Here is a 6,038-nt window from a genome sequence, read left to right as displayed (position 1 = left end):
CCCCTTTATATCCATTCTATGTATAACCCACTATACTATTCAATAGGAGGTCTATTCTCTTCTCATAGCTGCCTTTTATTAATGACTGATTAAATATTAATTCACGGTGACTGATAGACAGGATACTGTAACCAGCCAGGTCACCCGTGACACAAGTCAGTATTGGATGCCCATCCATGTCTGAGAACGTAGGGAGATGCTGTGGAAACCGACCACTAGGGGCATCAGTGAGCGCAGCTACATTCAAGTAGGTTTCAGTATTGCTAGGGCGTTGTTGAAACATCTGCCTCTGATTCCAAAAATTGCAAGTTCAAATCCAGTGATAGAAATTTGATTTTGTGATTTTTGTTGTAACAATATCCCAAACCTTTACCCTAACTGTAAAAATGTGGAGTTAATGCCTAAACTTAACCTTAAACACTTAAAAATGTGATGTTTGCAACAAGATAGATGAACGTCGAATTCTGGCGTGAGCCTGTGAGAGCTAGTTAACTGTACCACACACACACATACACGCCTACCAGCTGCCTTGCCAGTTTGACTTTCAATGCCTCACTGGAAAGAATAATGGAACCAACATAATTTGAGAGAGAGAGAGAGAGAGAGAGAGAGAGAGAGAGAGAGAGAATACTTGAGACATCTATAGTGTAGTGAGATCAGGATCAGATCGTGATGCTTGTCTAAATAGAAATGAGTAACAACTGGTATGTATTTACTCCATTTGTTTTTTTCTCCTGATAAAACATATATTTTCAGTGTCTAAATTATATATTAGTTTATAGGAAGAGCATAACACACCATCGCTATGCTGTACTGGCCTAGTTTACACTTAGTATGTGGGTTTCTGAGAAAACAGAAGACCAACAAGATACAGAGAAAGAGAGAAAGAAAAATAATATGTTTCCACCATGTTTTAACACCTCCGGACAGAGGAAATGTGAAGCTCTTGATGAATCGGTTGTTTAACAATAAAAACAAAGACAGAGGGCAGAGAGAATCCTGACGATGAGAAGTTTAGGAGCTTGCAATGCCACCCACACATTTATGTGGGTGGCAGTAGTGGAACAGGTTGAGAGCTGCCATCCAGGACCTCCACACAAGGCGGTGTCAGAGGAAGGCCCTAAAAATTGTCAAAGACTCCAGCCACTTTAGTCATAGACTGTTCTCTCTGCTATCGCACGGCAAGCAGTACCGGAGAGCCAATTCTAGGTCTAAGAGACTTCTAAACAGCTTCTACCCCAAGCCATAAGAATCCTAATCAAATGGCTACCCAGACTATTTGCGTTGCCCCCCTCTCTTACGCTGCTGCTACTCTCTGTTTATTATCTATGCACAGTCACTTTAATAACTCTACCTGCATGTACATATTACCTCAATTACCTTGACTAACTGGTGCCCTCACACATTATTTCTGTGACATCTATAGTGTAGTGAGATCAGGATCAGATCATGATGCTTGTCTAAATAGAAATGAGTAACAACTGGTATGTATTTACTCCATTTGTTCTTTTCTCCAGATAAAACATATATTTCCAGTGTCTAAATTATATATTAGTTTATAGGAAGAGCATAACACACCATCGCTATGCTGTACTGGCCTAGTTTTCACTTAGTATGTGGGTTTCTGAGAAAACAGAAGACCAACAAGATACAGAGAAAGAGAGAAAGAAAAATAATATGTTTCCACCATGTTTTAACACCTCCGGACAGAGGAAATGTGAAGCTCTTGATGAATCGGTTGTTTAACAATAAAAACAAAGACAGAGGGCAGAGAGAATCCTGACGATGAGAAGTTTAGGAGCTTGCAATGCCACCCACACATTTATGTGGGTGGCAGTAGTGGAACAGGTTGAGAGCTGCCATCCAGGACCTCCACACAAGGCGGTGTCAGAGGAAGGCCCTAAAAATTGTCAAAGACTCCAGCCACTTTAGTCATAGACTGTTCTCTCTGCTATCGCACGGCAAGCAGTACCGGAGAGCCAATTCTAGGTCTAAGAGACTTCTAAACAGCTTCTACCCCCAAGCCATAAGAATCCTAATCAAATGGCTACCCAGACTATTTGCGTTGCCCCCTCTCTTACGCTGCTGCTACTCTCTGTTTATTATCTATGCACAGTCACTTTAATAACTCTACCTGCATGTACATATTACCTCAATTACCTTGACTAACTGGTGCCCTCACACATTATTTCTGTACCGGAACCCCTTGTATATAGCCTCGCTATAGTTATTTTACTGCTGCTCTTTAACTATTTGTTACTTTTATTTCTTACTTTTTTAAAATATTTTTCTTAAACTGCATTGTTGGTTGAGGGTTTGTAAGTAAGCATTTCACTGTAAGGTCTACACCCGTGGTATTCGGCGCATGTGACAAGTAACATTTGATTTGATGGTATCAGGATCAAAGAGAAGAGAGGCAGAGAGAGAGAGAGAGAGAGAGAGAGAGAGAGGAGAGAGAGAGAGAGAGAGAGAGGAGAGAGAGAGAGAGAGAGAGAGAGAGAGAGAGAGAGAGAGAGAGAGAGGAGAGAGAGAGAGAGGAGAGAGAGAGAGGAGAGAGAGAGAGAGAGAGAGAGAGAGAGAGAGAGAGGGGAGAGAGAGAGATGGACAATTAGAAGCACATAGCAAGGCTTACATAGCACATTGAGCCTGGATCAAACCATTGCCTTGACTAGAAGATGTCTTATTTTATCAAAGCTTTCTAGATATAGAAACCTCTGCACGTCTCAATCAATGGAGTCAGAAAACTAAATTCTAATATTGTGATTGACGTTTGGATGCCAGGGGTGAGACCTGTACTGAGAGAGGGTGATATTGTGATGGTTCTCAGATCGCTAGTCTCTTCAGAATAAGAGAGCACTATTAGCATGGTAGCCTGGGTGTCTGATTGTCTCTGCATTCAACAACGCTACACTTTTGCTTTACTGAAACAACAAGTTGGTTAAAATAGAAACAGACCGGCATCACCCTTGAGGCTGGTAAGATGGAGTTTATGGAGCACCATGTTATGCAGGTGCTTGTTGATTGGGAAGCTACACTAAGCTAACTGTTGAGGAGCAATAGTAGACTATTTGCTGACAAGCTATAGTAAGCTATCTGCTGACAAGCTATAGGAAGCTATTCTATAGCAGCTATAAAATCTACCTGTAGTCATTGTAGAAACAAAGCATTTGTTCAGCCTGTGGTTTGACAAGAATGGCTAAGAATGGCTTGTGGCTAATGGGAGCAGCTAACTCAGCATTCCCATGTAGGACTCCACACAGCATCATTATAACTGTGAAGAACACTCTTTCTCAGCTGTCTCGCCAGTCATGTCAGCAAACGCAGCCATACAACATGCATTAGACGCTTCAGGCAGACAATCAGGTCAAAAATAACATGGAGCAAAGATAGAGTAGTAAGTAACTCTAGTAGTGGCCTATGTCGGCAATAATTCCCCCAATACTGAAGCCAGACATCTTCAAAGCACTTGGTTGGAAGTTGAAGAAAGAGGTAACAAAAAGGCATTTGATGTAGTGTAGTATACAAGGCACCCGCTTGAGGGTTGTGGTTTGTGACATGTACATGGTTTCCATTCTTCAAGCAACAGAACGGAGGCCCCGGTGTGAAAGGAAGGTAGAAAAGGTGATGTCAATGAATTGCAACACATTATCACGCCCCTCTCTCTTTCACTCTTCCTCTCTCTATGTCTTTCTCTCTCTCACTTTCTTTTTCTCTCTTTCTCTTTCTTTTTCTCCCTCTCTCTTTCTCTCTCATTCCCTCTCTCTCTGTCTCCCTCCTCCAAGCTTTGACTTTACCAACTTTACCTAAAATTGTAAGCAATCAACGTATTGCGTTGTCTTGTAGAGTAGACCTTTTTTAAAATGAAAAACAAGTATTCCAGTATACATATCATTGTTACATGGGCTTAACATATTATATTGTAGAGTAGACTCAAAGAGCATGGGTATATATCAGTGGAGGCTGCTAAGGGGAGGACAGCTCATCATAATAGCTGGAATGGAGCAAATGGACTGGCATGAAACACATGGAAACCACATGATAAATTCACTTCAATCGGTGTAGACGAAGGAGAAGAGAACGGTTCACAATTGACACATGGATTGTGTATGGGTGCCATTCAGAGGGTGAATGGGCAAGATAAAATATTTAAGTGCCTTTGAACGAGGTATGGTAGTAAGTGTCAGGCGCACCGGTTTGATTGTGTCAAGAACTGCAACGCTGTTGGGTTTTTCACACTCAACAGTTTCCCGTTCCTTTGAGGAAATCAGACAATGAGAAATAACCTTTATGTATTTTATTGCACTCACTGACAGAATTGTGTTGTTCCATTCAAATATAATTGTATATTTTAGAACTACAGTAGATTACCACTCAGCGGGGAAACCCAATTAATCATGATGTTTGATCAGATCTGTCTAGTTTTGACTGGCAAATCTGTAAGAAAAGAGTGGGTGGGATATCCTGCTGTCTATAGACAAGAAGCAGCTATAAACTGTCCTCTACTGTACAGCAAAGGGTGCATCCCAAATGGTATCCTATCCCTTATAGAGTGCACTACTTTTGACCAGAGAGCTATTATTCCCTATGGTGTATTACATTTGACCAGATCCTAGGGACCTAAAATATAGTGAACTATATAGAAAACGATGTATGAAATAGGTTTGGGTTGTGGTCAAAAGCATTGCACTCTATATAAAGAAGAGGATGTGATTTCTGACTTAACCTTCAAGTCAGTCTCCATGAATTCTCACACTGAATTAACAGCAAAGGAAGATGATAGGAAATGAATGACTGTTAGGAGAGACTTCAATTATGTAACAGTAACGGTATTATGATGAAAGATCATTAGATTTACTTTTTTGCTTCTTTCTTTTCTTGTGTGATGTGTGTGTGTGTGTGTGTGTGTGTGTGTGTGTGTGTGTGTGTGTGTGTGTGTGTGTGTGTGTGTGTGTGTGTGTGTGTAGTGACATTGCCATGGCCCCCTTTATATCCATTCCATGTATAACCCACTATACTATTCAATAGGAGGTCTATTCTCTTCTCATAGCTGCCTTTTATTAATGACTGATTAAATATTAATTCACGGTGACTGATAGACAGGATACTGTAACCAGCCAGGTCACCCGTGACACAAGTCAGTATTCAATGCCCATCCATGTCTGAGAACGTCGGGAGATGCTGTGGAAACCGACCACTAGGGGCATCAGTGAGCGAAGCTACATTCAAGTAGGTTTCATTTTTGCTAGGGTGTTGTGGAAACGTCTGCCTCTGATTCCAAAAATTGCAAGTTCAAATCCAGTGATAGAAATTTGATTTTGTCATTTTTTGTTGTAACCATATCCCAAACCTTTCCCCTTTCCTGTAAAAATGTGGAGTTAATGCCTAAACTTAACCTTAAACACTTAAAAATGTGATGTTTGCAACAAGATAGATGAACGTCGAATTCTGGCGTGAGCCTGTGAGAGCTAGTTAACTGTACCACACACACACACACACGCCTACCAGCTGCCTTGCCAGTTTGACTTTCAATGCCTCACTGGAAAGAATAATGGAACCAACATAATTTGAGAGAGAGAGAGAGAGAGAGAGAGAGAGAGAGAGAGAGAGAGAGAGAGAGAGAGAGAGAGAGAGAGAGAGAGAGAGAGAGAGAGAGAGAGAGAGAGAGAGAGAGAGAGAGAGAGAGAGAGAGAGAGAATACTTGAGACATCTATAGTGTAGTGAGATCAGGATCAGATCATGATGCTTGTCTAAATAGAAATGAGTAACAACTGGTATGTATTTACTCCATTTGTTCTTTTCTCCAGATAAAACATATATTTCCAGTGTCTAAATTATATGGTGTATTATTTTTGACCAGAGCCTAGGGACCTAAAATATAGTGAACTATATAGAAAACGATGTATGAAATAGGTTTGGGTTGTGGTCAAAAGCATTGCACTCTATATAAAGAAGAGGATGTGATTTCTGACAAAACCTTCAAGTCAGTCTCCATGAATTCTCACACTGAATTAACAGCAAAGGAAGATGATAGGAAATGA

Source organism: Salmo salar, chromosome 02, assembly GCF_965601325.2.
Source record: "Salmo salar chromosome 02, fSalSal1, whole genome shotgun sequence".
In the NCBI taxonomy this organism is placed as follows: domain Eukaryota; kingdom Metazoa; phylum Chordata; class Actinopteri; order Salmoniformes; family Salmonidae; genus Salmo; species Salmo salar.
This window is presented reverse-complemented; position numbering follows the sequence as displayed.